This window comes from Elephantulus edwardii, unplaced genomic scaffold, assembly GCF_000299155.1.
Source record: "Elephantulus edwardii isolate Elephantulus edwardi_28Jun2011 unplaced genomic scaffold, EleEdw1.0 scaffold00139, whole genome shotgun sequence".
Taxonomy (NCBI): Eukaryota; Metazoa; Chordata; class Mammalia; order Macroscelidea; family Macroscelididae; genus Elephantulus; species Elephantulus edwardii.
This window is the reverse complement of record NW_006399889.1, coordinates 1725904-1746992: the sequence shown is the minus strand read 5'-3', so window position 1 is coordinate 1746992 and position 21089 is coordinate 1725904. Positions and strand designations below refer to the sequence as shown.

Sequence of the window (21089 nt, the reverse complement as noted above, 5' to 3'; positions counted from 1 at the left end):
TAAAGGGCCCCTTTGGCAGTAGGAAACACATAGACTATTATGGAGATTGATTTTGGAATTTAGATGCACTGTTATCAATTGTTCATATCCTTGAAGATTTATCATGGAGGTGTTGCAACCAGTAATGTTAATGCTCATCCACGGCTCTTCTGGGAGGATCTAAATCATTGAAGCGATGTATCAAAGATTTTAATATCACCCAGTCCCGTGCCCTCTTTTCAGCTGTTGGTATCCACCAGTCCACCATGGCAGCCACTGCGTATTTTGAGTATTCATCTTCCAGCACTGTATTAGACAAGTTCCATCAGGATCTATGTAAAGTTTTCATTGGCTAATTTTTGGAAATCACTAATCAGGCATTTCTTCCTAGTCTGAATCTGAAAATGCTGCTGAAAGCTTCCCACCCATGAGTAATCCTGGTGTCATTTGAAATTCTGGAAAAAAATCATAGTAATGCACAAGTCATTTTACTGTGACAAACATACAGGTGATGGAGATCTAGTATGTATTATTGTTAGATGAAGTCTATTCTGTTCCAACTTACAATTCTATATACAACAGAAGGGAATCTCTGGTGGCCTAATGGTAAGGTATTACACTGCTAACCTAAAGGCAGGTAGTTTGAATCTACCAGCTGCTCCTTGGGAGATAAGCGGGCAGTCCCTCCCCTCTGATTTACAGCTTCTGAAAACCTGTTGGCAGGTCAGCTATGACTCCGTTCCGATTTGAAGATACATAACATCAATGACAATAACATGTACAGCAGAACTAAGAAACTGATTGATATTATACTATCCTTACAGTTGTTGCTATGTTTGAGATAATTGTTGAGGCCACTATATTGATGCACCTAATTGAGGATCTTCTATTTTTTAATTAACTATTTTATCATGTCTCTGTCCTATTCTATCCAGCGATTCGCTTTTCCTGACAACATAACCAAAGCATGAGAGATGCAATTTCTCCATCTTCACTTCTATTTTTTTATTTAGAATAAAATTTTTATTTTGTACTGTTTTACTTGCAAAGTCCACATACATCGTTTTTCACACCGGAACTTTCTCCTTTCCTTTACCGATCCATCCCTCCACCCATCAAATTGTGCAACCCTATGATTAACCACCCCTCCCAAACTCCCATCCTGACCTATCTGCACCCCCTTTCTCCCCTTGGATTCTCATGCATATTCTACAATAATGTTCTTATATATTATTTGTCCTTATAGGACTGAGTTAGTTCAATTAGCATAGGGCTCTCCAGTCCCTCCCAAGTTAGATAGTAATTTACAAAATCATTGCTCCTGTACTCTGCATAGTATTCCATCATGTGGATGTACAATAATTTCTTAATCCGTTTGATTGTGGTTGGACATTTGGGCTGTTTACACGTTCTTGTGATGGTGAATAACACTACTATAACACTGGTGTACACGTCTCCAAATATGCCTCAGTTCTCATTTTCTCGGGGTATATTCCAAACAGTGGAATAGCTGGATCATATGAAATTTTTATGTTCAGCTTTCTGAGGAAGTGCCAGACTGCCTTCCAGAGTGGTTATACCATTTTACAGTCCTACCAACAGTGTACAAGAGTTCCTATCTCACCACATCTTCTCCAGCATTTATTACTTGCTGTCCCATTAAACTTTGCCACTGCTACTCTCCAGCTTCAGTTCTAAGGTACATTCTGGCTATACTTCTTCTAAGGCACTGTGTTCATTTTTAATAAGCTATAATTCTTTATATTTATATTTTCTTATTCTAACAGTTCATGGTTATATTTCACATACTTCATAAACACCATAATTTTTTGTTCAGGACAGGCAAATACCAATAATTACACTTTAGATGACTACTCAGAAACTTTGAGCACTCAGTAAAGTAGGCTGTAGAACATTGTCTTTGTAGACTTGGTTATGTCACTTGACCTCGAGGCCCCTCAAGACTATGATGCACACACCCACAAAAGAGCTACTCATTCCTTAGGGTTATGATTAAGAAGCTAGATATATTTGTAGCATATACTATAAGAATATAGAAATCTGCTGAACCTAACCATAGAAATGGAGGTGGTACTTTTCACCTCTTCATATTTGTTTATCTTACCTGACTGCCACGTGGCTGTTGTTGAATGTATTTCTTGTATGCTTTGCTTTGTCTTCCTATTAGTTAGTAGTATTGTGTTGATCATCCTCTTATTTCATATTGTCTTTCTCTTCATCTATATTAATATATTTCTACTATCTATTTCTGCCTGAACTTCAGGCAGTTCCCCATGGATGTACTGTTCTAGTCATTTTTTAATGATCTTCAGCAGTATTTTGTTTGCATGTGATATTAATGATATTGCTCAGTAGTTTTCACACTGTTGAATCACTTTTCTTGGGAATGGTAACAAATATGGACCTCTTATAATCCTTTGGCCAGACAGCTGTCCTCCAAATTTCCTGGCATAGACCGGTAAGTGCATCCAAATCTGTATCTGTTAATGGAAACAAGTCAGTTGGTATCCCATCGATTCCTGGGGCCTTATTTTTTGCTAATTTCTTCAATTCAGTTTTCACATTCTCCTTCATTACCATTGGCTCTTGCTAATATGATATTTCCTAAATGATTCAGTGCTAGTCAGATCTTTTGGTACAGTAACTCTGTATATTCCCTCCATCTTCTTTTGATGTTTTCTAGGTCATTCAATATATTGCCCATAGCATCTTTTAATATTGTGACTCAAAGTTTAAATTTGTTTTTCCGTTCTCTCAGCTTGAAAAATGCAGAGTGAGTTCTTCCATTTTTATTTTCCAATTCATTCCACAGACTTAAATAAAAAACAACCAATATAGTATGTAAGCATTGAGGTCTTACATACAGGAAAGCAGGCTGCCAGCATTTATCCCGCAGAGCAGCTAATGGGTTCAAAGTACTGGCCTGTCCAGTAGCATCCAAACACTTCTCTACTGCATGACTACAAGGGACAAAATGGAGATAATAAAAAATAAACAACAAATAATTTAGAAAAAAATTGGATCATGAATAAGGAAGAATAGTATCTTTGATTTGTGGTATTGGGAAAAGGTATGGAATATACTGTGGACTGCTGAAAGAAGTAACAAATCTGTATTGGAAGAACTGAAGCCAGAATGTTCTCTATAAAAGATAGTGAGACTTTTTCTCACACACGTTGAGTGTGTTATGAGTAGAAACCAGTCCCTGAACAAAAATATATCAGACTTGGAAAGATGTAGGGTCAGCAAAGGAGAGGAAGACTCTCAAGAGGTGGACTGACACAGTAATTGCAATAATGGATTCTAGCACAGCAGAGGTAGCAAGGATGGAGCAGCATTGGACAAGGCTTAGATCTGGTGTTGTTCATAGGGTCACTATGAGTTGGAATTGAGTGGATGGGACCTAACAATAGCATGTTTTTCTAGCATTTGTTTAGAATGTGTGAAAATTCAATTGAATATTTTCTATCAACCTACTTGATGTTCATTTTAGTGAATTAAAGATACTATCTAAAGTTTCATGATGAAAAATTGATCAAATGTTCAGACTGCCAAGATACAAAATGTGGGCTGGTATATTTGAAAGACTTTTTGTTACAAGAGTGGAAACAAAAATTAGTTTTCTGTTTAGCCTTTAGTTAAACAGATAATTAAATTAACCAGAATATTCTATTCCCTGAACAGTCTACCTAATTAGTTTTATTGCTTTAGATATAAACAGAAAAGTTAATTACTTTCATTTGTTTCTCACTTGTATTAAATGTGTACATTTGCTAGAAAAATATGTATTTAAGGTGAGAGCATATGGCTTTAAATGTGACAGAGGGCTCCTGAAAAACTTAGATGCAAAAAGTTTTACTGTCAATCACATTAAAGTTGAAGGCAGAGGATTTTTAGAAAAAGAGGGAGGGAAATTGATGACAATGCTAATAAAAATTCCAGAGCCCATGCATGCCTGCTACAATATTTAAAAAAAAAAAAAAAAGACAATTCTCAAAGCTGTGAAATGAATTGATAATTCCTCCAGCTGAAATGAATAGTTAATGCAAATCCCTCCAAGTTCATGAATCACATTTGGGATCAGGCAGATGGGGTGCATCCCAAAATTGAGCCTCCACCAATTTCACAGAGAGCAAGTTTTCACAGGACAGTGAGCACAAATGAAGAGATGCTGAGATAGCTACATCAAGCCCCCAGTCTGATTGTGGAGGCTGCTTTTTTGCTGGTGTGTTCTCGTACCCAGTGCTAGAGGAGTCTTTTCCCCCCAGCATTCCCATGGGCATGCATTTGAAAGGCAAGCTCTAGGAATATGAGCTTCTGAGAACTGTTCAGTCTCCCTGCTCTTTCTGATAAGGGAGGGTACGCCCCACAAAGTGCAAGAGCCTAATGTAGAGATTGATGAGAGATGTCCAGATTATTGATCAGAGAAAATATCAGTTGCTTAAGGCTACCATTCATGTGATGTCCCTGGGTATTTCAAATGAATAACACATTGAGTTGTCACCTGAAAGATCGAAGAGGCACTTTGGAAGAAATGCCTGGTGAACTACTTGTGAAAAATAACCCAAAGAAAAATACTACAAAGCACAATTCTATTTGAACACACATAGAGTCATTGGACCCAGAATCATCAACTTGATGGAAACTAAAAAAAACCACACCCAAAACCATTTTATACAGCATCTTGATTGTGCAATGGGTATATTGCTCAACTGTTGACTGAAAGAGTTGTAGTTCAAATATACCCAGGCCATTTGTGGGGGAAAGAACTGGCAAAATGTTCCTAAAAAAGATTGCAGCCTTGAAAATACTACAGGGTAGTTCTATGTGTTATGTGTCAATGTTGGTAGCATCAGATACTGCCACCATTCATGTAGTACTAATTGGAAGCCAAACAACATCACCTTTCCATCACCTGTGAAGTCTGCAGGCATCTAAGGTAGGTCTTTTGTATTCACATTTTTGTGGTTGTTGTTGTTGATTGCCGTCGAGTGGAATGCAACTCGTAGTGAATCCTGTGAACAAAAGACCTGAATATAACTATCTTCATTTTTCAAAGTTCCTAGATATTCCAGAGGCATGTTGTTTAGGAAGTGGATGCCACTCCTGCTTCCAAACCTGTCTTAAAACTGGGAGCTCCACCAAACACTGTCCACCATGGGTAACCATTATGGCATCTGACAACCCCCTCCCCCAATGGCACAAGGTTTAGTATCACAACCCCAGGTTACCTCAGTATAGCATATTGACAGAGGAGTGCTGTACCACTTAGAAGAATGTTCCTCCAAAATATAGTAACAACTGACTTTTAAATACAAAGGCCCTCCCCAAGGTCTTATTGTCTCTAAACATGAGGCTTAAATAAAAAACAACCAATATAGCATGTTGTTGTTACAATCACATTTTACAGATGAAAAACTGTAAACGACGAAATCTGTGCAAAAGAGTCAGGAAATTGGAGCTGGGAATCCAACTTTTTCTCTCTATTTCCAACATCCACACACTTAACCACTTCCCCGTAATCACAAGAGATAAGAACTTGGAGGAACCCTGGTGGCACAGGCGCTAAGCATTCAGCTTCTTGCCATCAGTGGATTGAACCCACCAGCCACTTCTCAAGAGAAAGCCTGGTCTGCTTATTTCTGTAAAGATGATCAGAGCATGTGACAAGCAAGTCTTGATTTACAAGCCATTGTAAATTCCTTTAGTGAAAAGTAGAACATGATCTGGCTGTTTGTCAGGAGGGCAGATGAAAACACTGTGTGTGTGTGTGTGTGTGTGTCCTTTACCTTCCCTGTAATGACACAGGCACTGCTGGCTTCGAACGTTTTATGAAAGGATTTTGCTTTTTTCCCAGCACATTGATACATACTGTTTGCAAATCTTAGAGGACAGAAACACATGCCCATTTACATTTTTACTCTGGTGGAACCTCTCTCATAAATAATTATTTGCTTGCACGCTTCAACCATGGTAGTATTCCTTGAAAATATGAGACACTTTCTAGTCTTCATTTATTTATCTTCCCTTAATAAATTAGGCAAATAAAAAAAAATGTGATCATCTGCTTCCTTAACAACCCAGATTGTCTGATACTAGAAGTTTCAATTGAGCAAAAGTGAGGAGGAGGTACCTAACATAGTTTTTGGTGCCATTATCTCATTATCTGCTCTTTTTTTTTATATACTATAGCATTTTATTCTTACGATATTTGGAATTTTTTTTTTAGTTGCCTTCAAGCTGTCTCTGACTCATGAAGAATGGATAAAACTAATATATGATGATAAATGTTGGTTCTTTTTTTTTAATTTAGGTTGTTTATTTTTCATTTCAATGAACATCTACAGAGATTTTGGGATCCCATTCATTCATTGTTGCACCCTTCTCCCCGCACAAACCCCTCCCTCCCCCCCCCCATTTGCTCCTCTCCTTGAAACGCAAAAGAAAAACTCCCTCATTGGTACATTATCTGCTTTTTATGGTCGGAGGAAGCTGTGGTTGCTTTGCTACCATGAACAAAGGAGTAGTGGGGTGTCTTATAAAAAGAGCAGGACAGATAGACAGACGGCAACCTAGACACAAGAAGGGAGATACATCTTTAAGCAGCCGAGGAATGCCAAGAATTGCAAAAGCTACTAGGAACTCAGAGAGTGGCCCACAGATGGAATTAATGTGGCTAAGATCCTGATTTGGACTTTTAGCCCTCTAGACTGTGAGAAAATTAACTCCTGTTTTTAAAGGAAAAAAAAAAAAAGAAAAGATCAAGCTGTTCTAAGTGTCCCCTTATTCATTCTTGGACACATAACAGGAACCATAACTTCAACATATATCCTAACTCCTCTGTGAAGTTCACAGCTTAGCTCTGCCCTTATGTGTATCCCCAGACTGATTACACATCCAGACAGGCTGTTTTTGTTTGTCCTTCCTGCATCTGGAGAAGTGATAGGACTGCATCACTTTATGCTAAGACTAGATGCAAAGGAAGCCACGGCGAACAGGACAGTCTGTCACGTGCACAGTCCCTCCCTCTCCTCCACCCGTCTTGTAGAACCAGAATAAGGGGGTGGACAACAGCCTGGGCTCCAGAGTACAAAGGTAAGGTTCCTTTCCTGCTTTGGAACTTACAGCTCTATGGCCAAGCATGGTTACCAAAGCCCCTTGCACCTCAGGTATTTTTATCTCTAGAATGGTATGGTAATGATAGACACAGCATTGTAGGATTGATAAAGAAAATGATAAATGACTGTCAGGAAAACGAAGCTCAAAAAATGTCAGCTATTGTTAAATTATCTCTGTTGTTAGCTGCTGTCAATTTGCCCCCCAACTCATCCCAAGCCTGACAGAACACACCGAAGTCCAGTCCTATGCCGTCCCCACGGCTGGTTACAGATCTGGCCTTTGTGACCCATAGGAATTTTATTGTCTGATTGTGAGGAGTAGCTCCTCATGCCTTTCTTCCTAACCCCTGTGACAACACAGACAGCAGTGTTGGCTTCGAACCTTTTATGGGATGTTGCTGTTATGTGTCATCGAGTTGCCTGTGACTCATAATGACCGTATGTACAACAGTTCTAACTCTGCCCTGTCCTGAGCCAGTCTCACTCACTCTTACAGCCCTAATCTCATCATTTTGCCATTTTGAGAGTCCTGCTGAAACTTATTCGGCATCATGCACACCTCCACTGATGAATGGATGAATGAGCACGAAGTATGTTGACTGGGAATCCAAGGCAAGAATCTTACCAGTTAACCAACAGTAGTTTTGAAAACAATGGTTTTCTAAGTGTGACCTGTGGTCCACCTGTATCAACATTACCTGAGGGGATTGTGGTCAGGGGCCAGTGGATCCACAGACTCTTGAGAAGGCCCCACCTTTAATATAGGGTTGCAAAATTGTTGGGGCATGGACTCTGAAGTCAGAGAGATCTGGCTTCTAAGCTCACCTTGTCTCTAAGATAGATCTTTGAGATGTGGAGGGAGTTTTGGGGTGTTCTGTCTACGAGGTCTGTGCATTGAGATATGAACACCTCTTGTTCAACAAATATACTTTCATATGTAAAACATTCTGCATAGCTATTATGGATGTAAAAGTGAACATTCTTGAATAATGTGTATTTTTCACACTGTCATATTTTTGTAGGGCGTTGGTGGCGTGGTACTTAGGTGGTCAGCTGATAATCGGAAGTTTGGCTGCCTGAACTCACCAGCGGCCCCACAGAACAACGTGGCAGTCTGCTTCTATAAAGATCACAGTCTTAGAAAGCCTGTGGGCAGCTCAACTCTGTTTTTTAAGATAGCTATGAGTTGGTATGAACTTAATTGCAATAGGATTAATAACCAATCAAACCCACCCCAACTAATGACTCTCATTGTCATTGGCAAATCTGAACATGTAATGGCAGACATTATGACCACAAAGCCACTCTCTTTCTGTTTTGACAGTGCCTGAGGACACTAGTTACTAACACAAAGGCACTTGAGTTCCAGAGGGCTTCTCTGACTAAGCAGTTCACCCAGTTTCGAAACCCGGGCCTCAGCCTCACCTCAATAGAGCTAGGATTGCAGTGTCATGAAAGAGCAGTTGTGTCATTGGCTGTGGCCAGCTTGCAAAAGAGACAGCATGGAAGCAAGCACATTTTGAGAGATGAAACAGTGCTCATTCTTCTCAGCTACCACCTACGTAATCAGTTCTACCTCTTCTTGAACCTTTTCACCTTTGCCTGTAGGACACAGGTTCAAAGCCCCTACAGTCTCTTTCACCTTTGACAGACTATGAGAAATCTTCAAATGCATTTAGGTCTAGGTTTTCTGACTAAGCAATTTCCAAAATCCCTAGTACTTAGCCCACACCCTCCACCCTCCATTCCTGTGGCCCTTCTAGCCATTTTTGAGCTCTGCGTTCTATGTGAAGCCTCTTGTGTTAATTAGCAACAATGATTACATTTTTCAGAATTCAATTCTTAAGATGGAATTACTGGATTATTAAGAGGAGTATACTAGATTATAGCTATCATGTTAACCATTAATAGAATATCTTTGAAAATATGGTCTGAATTAAGACAGAAATAAAAATAAAAACCACCAATTACATGGTCTAGAACTTCAGATGAGATGATCTGCATCAGAAGTCTAAATTTGTTAACTGTACCATCTCAAGCAACTTCGCTTCTTCTGTGAGCCTGGAGAGAGTGATAGTTGCAGAGTTAAGAGTGGTGTGATGATCAAAAATTGCAAAGTCTATGTGGGATGCAAACAGTTAACATGCTTAACACTGTTAATTCAAAGGTTGGAGGTTCGCGACTACCCAGGGGCACCACAGAAGAAAAGTTTGCTGTTCTACTTAAAAAAAAAAATCTGCTTCTGAAAACCCTACAGAACACAGTTCCCCTCTGAGAAATACGGGTCACCCTGCATCAGTCAACACAATGACAACTGCAATAGCACTGTCATGCTTGACTCAAAAAAGCCTTGCCTGAAAGAAGGTACTTTATATTTTTTGTTAGTTAATTGATTTATTAATTATCATTCGAGAATTAATTGTATCACCTGGCTGGTACACTAGACCGTTTCCCACCCAGGAGGGCCCTGGTGAGCCTAATCTTCCTCCTCATCATTGCCGGCTCCAGCCCCACCCTGGCCCTTCTTGGCGTTCTTCCTCTTCACGCGGCCTGGACGGCCCGCACTGTACAGAGACCGCAGGGAGAAGTCGATGTGCTTCTGGGAGTCCAGGTGGACAATGAAGGACGGGATGTTCACCACCTGCTTTCGGACCCTGATATGGCGCTAGTGGATCAGCACGCGGGCGTGGTGGATGGACTTGGCCAAACCGAGCTTGAACACCTGGGTCTGCAGACGTCTCTCCAAGAAATCCTCGCTCTTCAAGCCCAGGATGTAATCCAGCTTCATCTTGCCCTAGTCCAGCACACCAATGCGGACCAGTTGCCAAAGCAGCGCATTGCCTTCAAACAGATGCCGTGGGTCCTTCTCATCCAGCGTCAGCAACTCTCGGGCAGCTTTGCGGATCTTGGCCAGAGTAAACTTGACCCTCCAGACTTCACGTTTGTTCCGGAGCCCATACTCACCAATAAGCTTCAGCTCTTGGTCGAGACGGGACTTCTCGAAGGGTCTCTGCGGGGTCACATAAGTTTTCCGACAAACCCAGCTCCTGGCCACCGGCATGCTGGCACCGCTTGCCTGTCTGCCCCTGGGAGCAGACCGAGATCACAGGAAAAGAGCTATTTTTAAGTATTACTATGGTGAAGAGATTGAGATAGTTAACAGTTTTAGTTGGCTTGGCTCCACAATCAACACTCTTGGTAACAGCAGCCAGGAAATCAAGAGACAAATTGCATTGGGAAAGTAGGCTATGAGGGACCTCTCAAGAGTACTGAAGAGCAACGATGTCAGTCTGGAGACTAAAGTGTGCCTGATCCAGGCTATAGTCTTCGCAGTTATGTGCTATGCATCAGAGAGTTGGACAGTGAATAGGGATGACAGAAAGAGAATTGATGCCTTTGAGCTGTGTGTGGTGCTGGTGAAAAGCATTGAATATGCCATGGACTGCTAGGAGAACAAACAGGTTTGTCCTGGAGAAGGTGAAGCCGGAATGCTCCTTGGAGTCAAGGATTCTGAAGCTTCGTCTGACATATTTTGGGCATGTTGCAAGGAGGGACTGGCCTTTGGAGAGGGACATCATGATTGGCAGAGTGGAGGGACGGCGAAGGAGAGGAAGACCTTCGATGAGATGTATCGATTCTGTGACTGGAGCTGTGGGAATAAGTATGTTTGAGATGGCAAGGTTGGCACAGGATAGAACAGTGTTTAGAGCTCTTGTACATAGGGTCGCTATGAATCGCAAACAACTCGATGGCACATAACAACAACAAACATACTATCATCTCACATACTTTGGACATGTTGCTAGGAGAGGCTATTCCTCAGAGAGGACATCATTTTGGGAAAGGTAGGGGGTCTGCAAAGGAGAAGACGACTCTTAACCAGATGGATTGGCACAACGACTTCAGCATAGGGTTCAGGTGTGTCAGAGATGCTGAGGATGGCATAGGATAGGACAGGGTTCATGTCTGTTGTTTATAGAGTCACTATGTGTCAATGTGTCATCTCTGACTTGACAGCATCTAGCAACAATTGCCTTTATGTTTTAATGACCTAGAGCTTGCTACTGAACAGCCACCTCATCTTATCCTCAATTATGCCTACAAAGTTTGCAGAGTTGGAATTCTTTTTATATGAGAGGTTAAGTCACTTTCTAGGTCCGCCATGGTTCCCATCACATGTGCTAAGAGTATATCCATGCATGGTATTTACAGTTTCAATGGAGGTAATGCCCCTGTCTGCTCTTCCACGAACTCTCCATTCACCCAACCAGGGTTTCACCTAATGCATACCCCCAGTCTCAGAGAGAGAGGCACATTGCTCTTAACCCAACTGCCTCATGCAGTGAGCTAGTAAGTGTCCCATGGCCCTGTGTTTCCTTTTTGACTTGTTGCCCGTCATTGTACAGATGTGCAGAGGGAAGTCAATATCAGAAATGTCACTTCAACACAGAACCAAATTTGACTACTGTGATTTTATGTGTCATAAAGAGTTTATTAAAAGCTAAATTGATAATAAAAAAGACTCTGACTAGGAGAGACTCATAAACTTAATGGCATTTATTAATTTATGGGGCTATCATTGCAAAATGAGAAATCTTTATAGAAAGCAGGGAAGAGCTGTGGTTTAGTGGGGGTGGTGCTGTCTCCGTTGATGACAAGCGCCCACAGACACAGCACAGCCCCCACTCCAAGCCCAAGTGCCTTTCTTTTCTCAGAACCTCTCCTTGATCAGACACATTTCTCTTTTTGAAGACAGTCTCTTATTTTGACACTACAAACCAGGCAAAAGTGAGGAAGGCAGCATGATAAGTTAGACAGATTTTCTGACTGTGTGCAGGACACGCTGGGTTTGTGTTTCCAATTCAACCCATTGTTGACTCTGAATGTAGCTGTGCAATTCTCAGGCTTCAGTTCCTTACGTGCAAAATAAGGAGATTGGATTATGCTGTTAAGGTCCCCTCAGGACTTTCTTGATGCTGTAAACCATGCTCAGTGACTAAACAGAAATAATTCCCCCATCTATGCTACAGAAGAAAGGCCTGATCTTCTGCTTCTACGAAGTCGGCAGCCAAGAACACTCAGTGGAGTTCAGACCTGTCTGTCACATATGGGTCTGTAACACATGTCACATATGCGTTGGAATCAGCTTGACCACCACCAATTTGTTTCCCTGTTCTTTTTAATGTTTCTTTACATAGTCTCTGAGTACTGTAATGCACTCAAGTTTGCAAAGATTAGAGGTTGAAGTCCACTCAGAGATACTTTGATGGGGGAAAGGCCTAGAGATCTACTTCTGACAAATCAACCACTACAAATGCTATGGAGCACTGTTCTACGTTGCCACCTAAGAGGGGACCGTGCATTAGTGACCTTAGCAGTGACTGATAGTATCTCTTTTAATTACTGCAATGCTCAGGAACCAAAAGGTCATCTGGTGCAATAAATTACTGGCAAATAATTTCCAACCTAGAAGTTTTTACTATTATAAATGCAAAATGTTGGATACTGAGATAGTCGATAAGTGAATAGTAAGCATCTTCTTTTTCACTGTAAGTTTTGAGCAGCAGTGCAATACACTGAAAGGACTAGCAGCGCTGGAAGCCCACAAACATGAGCTCCTATTCCATATTTATGCTAAGTGACTGTAAAAGTTATGTAATCTCTCTAGACCCTGATTTCTTGATTTGGAAAATAAGAATTCTAATAAATAGTACAGAGAATTGTTTGGGAGGGCATTGGTAGTTAAACACCTCATGTGCAACCTCCACCCATTTGCCAGTGATGATTTGTGTAGGGTAGGTTGGGGGTAGGTGTATCAGAGACAATGAGGTTGGCTTAGGATAGAGCAGGGTTCAGAGCCGTTGTATATAGGGTCGCTTTGAGTCACAAGCGACTCAATGGCACATAACATCAACAAGGATATCGAATAGGCTTCAGCTGTTTTTGTGTTGTTAAGTGCCATCAAGTTGGAGGCGACTCACAGCTACACTGGGAATGAAAGACCTGGATGCCTGTATAACTTTCGTCCTTTCTCCAGGCTCATAGTGTTTCCAGAGGCAAGCTATTATGGAAGTGGATTCCACTCCTGCTTCCAAGCTTATTTTTATCAGGGAGCTCTGCCAAACACTACTCACCATGGGTAACCAGTATTGCATTTGACACAGCAGTGTCACAGTGTTCAGCTTCACAGTGACCACAAGTTACCTCTGTACAGCAAGTGGACACACCAGGGCTTTATGACCTAGAAGAATGTTTCACCAAAGACAGGTAAAGGCAGGCCTAAGGGCTGCAGATTAGAGTCACCCACCTTTGGCTTGGGAGCATGACTTTCTGTCCACTAGGCCAACTGATCTCTCTCTATGTTGTTGTTGCTACTGCTGTTGTTTTTGTTAAGTGCTGTTGAGTCAGAAGCAACTCATAGTGACCCGATGAATGAAAGACCTAGATACCTGTATAATTTTCGTCCTTTCTCTAGGTTCATAGGGTTTCCAGAGGCAAGCTATTACAGAAGTGGATGCCACTCCTGCTTCCAAGTATCAGAGACAATGAGGTTGGCTAAGGATACAGCAGGGTTCAGAGCTGTTGCTTTGAGTCACAAGTGACTCGGTGGCTCATCACAACATCAACAACGATGTCGAATAGCCTTCAGCTGAATTTCCTAAATAAAACAGAAGGAAGGTCTAGTGATCTGCTTAGGAAAATCAGACAATTAAAACACTATGAATCACAACAGTCTGACATGCTACTGATCTTGGCTTCGAGCAAAACTGCACTTGCACCTGGGGTCTCTGTGAGCTCTATAAAAGCTAGCAATAGCAGCAACTGTTGTTCTGAAAATTAACTCAGGGAATTGCAATAAACCATTCACTGTATGTCTAAGATTTTCCAAGTGCTAAGAAAATAATATGCCCTCTCCTCCTTTCTCTCCTTTTCCGAGTGTAGTAAAATAATCCATTGAACAAGATTTCACTAAGACATAAAATGCTTACGGAATAAAAAAAAATTTATTAAATGTATACCATTTATTGTCTATATGCAAATGTAATTATAATTGAAAATAAGCCCCGTTTATTCAGTACTGATGACTTTGCAGAAGCTGTACTTGTTAGCGCTGGTTAGCACTATGTGTTGGCTTGAGCTACTGTAGATTTCTACAGTAATTAAGGGCATCATTTTTCTATCACTGTCTGCAAAACATACAGATTGCCACCTGATACTAACTAATCTCTGCTTCTTATGGAATTTGCCTTATTAAACCATTTAAAATAAGTTCCTTCAAGTCAAAGCCTGAAAGTGTTCTCTATTACACACCCTCCCATGTAGTTGAATGTTCAAGCTCACTAGTGCCACCACATCAAACACCCTCCTGGCCCATGTGACTTTCTTCCTTTTGTTCCTTGGAGTGGACTTCCATCTGGGGTATGTGTAACCACATTAGCAGATCAGTTAATTCCTGGACACTTGGAGGAATCTCTAAGAACTCAAAATATAGAAACTAAGGGAGAAAGAACTAGTTCCTCCATCAGCATGCATGTTGATCAAATCAATACGGTGCTAGCTGAGACATTTCCTCTGTTAGGGGTCCCTTAGGCATGAACTCAGAAAGCACTAATCCCCACGGGCAGTGCGCCAGGGCATAGAGCTCCTGTTGTTCTCCACAGCAGTTTACAGCACTCAGACAGCTGGGATTTCTTCTCGACACTTGATTTCAGTCGCTGTTGCTTTTATCATTTGTGTACATCCAACATTGCAGCCATGAAATCGCTGCTAATCCATCTTGTCAAAAATCCAGGTCTTAAGCATTTACACTGTGGAAGCCTAGGGCATGGGAACTAGGTCAGGGTGGAGTTGAGAGATCCTGAAACACATTCCAGCTGCCCCTTTAAAAGTCCATCCTTTTTCCCAAGCCCCACTCACATCCACCCACCCCCAAGTGCTCCTCTCAACTCACACTGTTTTATTTTGTTCTGTCCACAAAGACCCACAGCTTATAGCCTTTACAGCTTACCTTGTTGGCTTTGCACTGTCCATCTAAGCACTGTCAGGGGTGTCGTGGTACTAATTACCTACAATTTGAAAGAGACTTTTGGTCTCCATTTGACTCTTGGACTCAACTCGTCAAAACTATGTGTAGTCTTCTAACATCCAAGTTCTCAGAGGTTTCCTCTTGACCATTTGAGCTGTCACAACATGACCTAGTTGGGAATGAAAATGCCCATGACAATGGTACTTGCTCCCCTAGGTTGCCCCTCATCTCATCCTCATTTACCCCTCACTCTGCAGCAGAGCCAAGAGCTCTCCATAGTGTGGATATAAGGTGTGGATTAATCCACTTCAGTTATCTTTTTATTTGAGAGGACATATTCAAGTTCCTTTGTGTCTAGTTTCTCTGGTCAAACCCACCTCACAAAGATTAATGGGAAAATGAATGTACTTGTGTGGTTACTTAAGGAATGTCCTATTTCCTTCTGAAAATCTAATGATCCATCCAGTTCTTCCAGATCCAGAACACTCAAAGTGCAGAAGCTTCCGAGTTCTGTTTCCTCACTCTCTTTGCAGCCTTTCTCTCCAACTCTATCAATAACCCAGCAGCCAGATCACCCTCATTCTCAACCTCAATCCCAACAAACTGAAAAGAACACATGAAGAACACCATCCAGCAAGGGGCCCAGTAGAAGTAGAGTAGAGAACACTGTTTGACGTCAACATCTGAGCCAAGAGAGCTGCATCCTGGTTTGTCAGGACAGGTTAGAATGATATTAGTTACATAATGTCCTCATAGAACAAGCTTTATCCTTATTTCTCTCCTTTTTTTTTTTTTTGTCTGCAACTCTACTACTTTTTCATTTATCGTCTTCTTTCGGCTCTTTCTTAACCTACACATAAATTATAAACATATGTACATATTTTTCTAGCCATTAGTATCCTTAGATATACTTTACCAGGGCTTTCGTGGAAGAAACAAGTCTCATTACTGGGAAGTCTAGCATGGGAAGCATAGAAAAGCTAGTTTCCAGAAACATGTTATATTACTCTTATGACCAATATGTCTCCAGCTCACCTCATTTTCTTTTAAGACAAAATGTGTAGTAGACAGAGATGAACTGGCATGGGATCTTGGTGGGGAAGAAGAGAAGATAAAAAAACTTATTAACACAGTTTCTTCTTCTCGGAAAAAATAATCCCCTCCCTTTTCCCAAAATAACTGATGAATGGTCCTTTGTGGTAACTACCAAGGTTCTGTTTCTACTACTCTTAAATACCTACTTGACAAGATGCTGAAAATTAGGCTGTGCTCTGTTTTTCTGAAGAAGACAAATCTGTATGCTTGTGTGTTGGGAAAACCTTCTAGGGAAACCCTATAAATATTTGCCTCTAACTCATAGATCTCTTAATGTCACACCATTTCAGACTTTAAACTTCCCAAAGCTTGTTTCCAACCTAGAACAGTGAGAATTATGCAAATCCTGTGTTATGCAAAAAGACACATAGACTCCACATATTCTTCCTGCCATCACCTTTTCTCACCTATGATGATCGCTTGTCATGTTAGGAGTGTTCTCCTGGAGAAGAAAGAACTGACTTCCCCAAACCTTACTTGCACTGAAGGTTAATCTATGTCCACTTGGTCATATATTACCTTACCTTTTCTCCTGGCTCTTAATCATCCTCTTCTGAGCATTATATGATCCTTTAAGTAAACGTTTACATAGAGTACTCGCTTTCCAATCAATAATTCAAACAGTTACGTGACATTAGCTGCAATTGACAAAAAGTGTCAGCATTCTCTCCTTTTGTAACTCCTAGTTTCCTATTTCCATTCATCCCGTTTTCTTGCTTCTCATCTTTTGCTCTGGGCAAATATTGTCCTTTGGGTCTCATGTAGTTGATTGTTGTAAGAAGCATATTCTTCACAGCTGATTGACTGAAATATGGCCACCAAGAGTGTCTTCATTTGCAAATTAGGAGGTTGTCCTAGGTAATGTCACTCTTAATCTTAAAGAGTATTGCACTTCAGTCTCTTTCAGACCAGTAAGTCTATCTGGTTTAAAAATTAACTGGGATGTATTTTCTCCAATTGGTTACATCCTAATGCGGACCATCTATTGTGGTCCTGGTCAGAGTGGCCAGCATGGTAGCCAGTGGTCACCAGGTAGCTGTAGTTCTTCTGGTCTCAGATTAGGAGAAGCAGTGGGTGATGTGGTCTAAGTACTTCTTCTAGTCTTTGCTTTACTTTGTTCTCTTGTGCTACAGGTGGGAAAAACCCAACAGTTGCTTCATACCCGGCCTTCTACAAACTTTTAAGAACCCAGATGCTACTCACCAGACAACATTGCTGCTTATGAACTCTGTTCTGCCAGTTGACTTAGACATCCCCTGAGATGATGGTCCTTACCCTTCAAATCTAGTAGTTGAGTTCCAATATTTAAGTAGCTTCTATGGCTGTGCTCCCATGTGTTTTATCACATATATATGAATATATGTGCAGCACTTAAAATTTTTTGAAATATCTACCTACATAGGCCTAGTGGGTAAGGAGTTAACATTGTCAACCCAAAGGCAGGCAATTCAAATCCACCATCTACTCCATGGGAGAAAGAAAGACTCTGATGGCTAACCCAAGGGCCATACTTGGGCAATTTGAATCCCCCAGCAACTTCTTGGGAGAAAGATAGGCAATCTTCTCCCATTTACAATCTTCTCCATTTACAGCCTTGGAAAAATGCTAAAGGGCCAGCTATGAGCTGTTCTGCCTTGACAGCAAAAAAACATTGATAGACATGATAGATAGATAGATAGATAGATAGATAGATAGATAGATAGATAGATAGATAGATAGATAAAAGTATTGAACATACCATGGACCACCAAGAAAACAAATAAGTCTGTCTTGGAGAGGGTGAAACCAAGTTTCTCCTTGGAGCCTAGGATTTTGAAGCTCTGTCTGACATATTTTGGGCATGTGGCCAGGAGGGACTGATCTTTGGAGAGGGACAGCATGCTCAGACAGGTGGAGGGACAGTGCAGGAGAGGAAGACCCTGGATGAGATGGATTGATACAGTAACTAGGACAATGGGGGTAGATGTGTCAGTGTCAGTGAGACAGGCTCAGGACAGGGCAGGCTTCAGAGCTATTGTACTTAGTGTTGCTATGAGTCACAGGCAATTTGATGGCACATAACCACTACAACATGCACAAATATTTATATGTACACAAATATATCCTTTTTTGCACAACTCCCACACCTATTCAGCATACATATTTACCTATGTATCTATTCAGAAATGATTGTTTGTTATTACCATTGTTGCAGGACCCCACTTCTTTTTATCCATTTGCCATCAGACTCTCATTCTTTAGCTCATCTCAAACAGAAATCCAGAAGAAAGCCATCTTATTAAACATTCATCATAAAGAATGAATGGCCAATTGACTTTACCCTTCCCAAGAGAATTTTTGATTGTAGAGAGGAGCTTGTTAACATAAATCAATATCTGGTGGATGGAATTTCAGGTACAGTGGTCAACATTTATTAAAGCCTTATTAAACGTTGAGCACATTCCTTTGAGCTTTGTGGCACAGTCACAAAATTAAGAGAAGCAGCCTTGCAGTATTGTTCTTTTTAGTTGTCATCCAGTCGATTCTGATCATGGCAACACTGTGTGTGCAGGGAACAACCACTTAGGAAGCAGAGCACCAGCCTTGCTTCCAAGATGTCTTTGAGGGGATTGGAATAGTCAGTATTTTGGCCAGTAGTTTTATACTTAACTATTTACAATACACAATGATTTTTTTTTGCAATACATAGAAAGAAATCCTTCCTGCTATCTCTTTTTTAAACTCTGTCCCTCATCCAAGCCAACAGCTCTCATCTTCATCCAAGTGTCTATCCAAGAGTCTATCCTCCCCCACTGCTGTTCTTCTTTTACATCCAACACTACCCTCCCCACTGCTGTTCTCCTGTTTTTGGGGGGTTTTTTATATCCAACACTGGTCTCAGAGAAGAAATCCATCCATTAAAGCCAGGAAATTAAAAAACAAATTGCACTGGGAAAGTCTGCTGTCAGAGATCTCTCCAAGGTACTGAGGAGCAATAATGTCACTCTGGAGACTAAGGTGCGCCTAATACAGGCCATAATCTTTGCCATCACCTGCTATGCAACAGACAGCTGGACAATGACTAGGGATGATAGAAGGAGAGTTGATGCCTTTGGGCTTTGGTGCTGGAGAAAAGTGTTGAATATACCATAGACTGCTAGAAGAACAAACAAGTTAGGCCTGGAGAGGGTGAAGCCAGGCTACTCCGTGGAGGCAAGGATCCTGAGGCTTCGTCTGACATACTTTGGACATGTTACAAGGAGGGACCAGTCCTTGGAGAAGGTCCCGGGTAGGGGGTTGACGCAGGAGAAGGAAGACCCTCAATGAGATGGGTTGATTTCGTCACTGGGGTAATGAGGATTGGCATGTCAGAGGCAGTGCGATTGGCACAGGGTTTAGGCCTGTTGTACATAGGGTCGCTATGAGTCACAAGCAACAGGACAGAATATAACAGCAACAACAACACATGCATATCTTACTGAGTGTGTGTCTGACCTTCTTTGCCCTAATACTACCTATAACCTTAGTCACTGTTGTTGCTGTTATATAATGAACTGGAATTGACCCATGGCTGACCCTCTAGCGGATTTTCAGAGGCTATAAATTGCGTGTGAGGAATTGTTTGCCTTTGGGTTCATAGCACAACTCCTGACTACTAAGCCACCAGAGCTCCCTACATTTTTAGATACTAGAAAGATCCAAGTCCCTCTCTGCTTACCTTGTAAAAGCAGAGTTTACAATGATAATTTGGACATTAACTTTTTTTTTATCCCTTACCCATCTTTTACTTATAAAACATTTTCTAATCCATATATATTCCTTGTATTAAGAAACAATTTATAATATGCTTTCATAGAATAAAAGATTATTACATCACTACAAAAAATTTCCTTTTTCTTCTCATAAATGGAATTAATTCTAACCTATGATTCCTTATGTTGTCTGATGGCATAAGACATAATATATGAAGAGAACCTTTCAGTTGAAAAAGTAGGGTTTACACAGCGTTGATATGAACTCTGCAAAAAGTTGTGTATGTACTCTAGCCCTCTCTATTTAATCTTGGTCTCTTGAAGAACACACAGAGCATGTAATTTTGATGGCCTCTAAGCCAATATTGAATTTGCATTAACTCTTGACTGTCAATTCTCATTGCCATTGAGTTAAAACCAACTCATAGCTGATCCTCCATTGTGTTTCCAAGGCTATAAATTGTACGGGAAAATCTTGTCTTTCTCTTAAAGAGCCTCTCATGGGTTCAAAATGCCAGAGAGATGTGGCCTTTGGATTACCAGCACAAAGCTCTTCAGACTATGCCAGTAGAACTCCCTTTCCAGAAAAATGGGACAAAAAACGCCAGCTACAGAATGGCCACACAGGTCAGCAGGAGAACAAATCAAGAATATGAGAACACAGAAGTGTTGGGATCTGGGCTCTTACCTTGACAGCAGGCCTCTGTCTCTTCCTTGTCATTGTTGCTAAGTTCCCTCAAGTGACCAACAGATCTGAGTTTGGCTCTATCCTGTGCCAGCCTCATCATCTCTGATATACTTGAGCTTATTGTTAAAGTAACTGTATCAATCCATCTTGTTGAGGGGCTTCCTCCCTTTTATGAAACGTCCAACTTTCCATGCATGATGTCTTTTTTCAAGGACTGTTGTTGTTTGTTGTTATGTGCCATCGAGTTGCCTGTAACTAATAGTGACTCTAGTACAATAGTTCTGAACCTTGCCCCATCTTGAGCCAATATCGCTGTCTCTGACACACCTAGCCCGTATCCCATTTATTTCATCCATCCATCTCATCCAGAATATTCCTCTCTTGTGCTGTTCCTCCACCTTCCCAAGCATGATAGCCTTCTCCAAGGATAG

General features: G+C 41.1%; 1 protein-coding gene and 1 pseudogene across 1 annotated transcript in view; one reads left to right on the top strand and one right to left on the bottom strand.

Moving 5' to 3' along the window:
• The window catches only part of FRMD4A (FERM domain containing 4A), an 852768-nt gene that overhangs the window by 295213 nt on the left and 536466 nt on the right, over positions 1-21089 (top strand). The gene's annotated exons all lie outside the window — the stretch shown is intronic.
• On the bottom strand, positions 9595-10179 carry LOC102843441 (annotated as a pseudogene).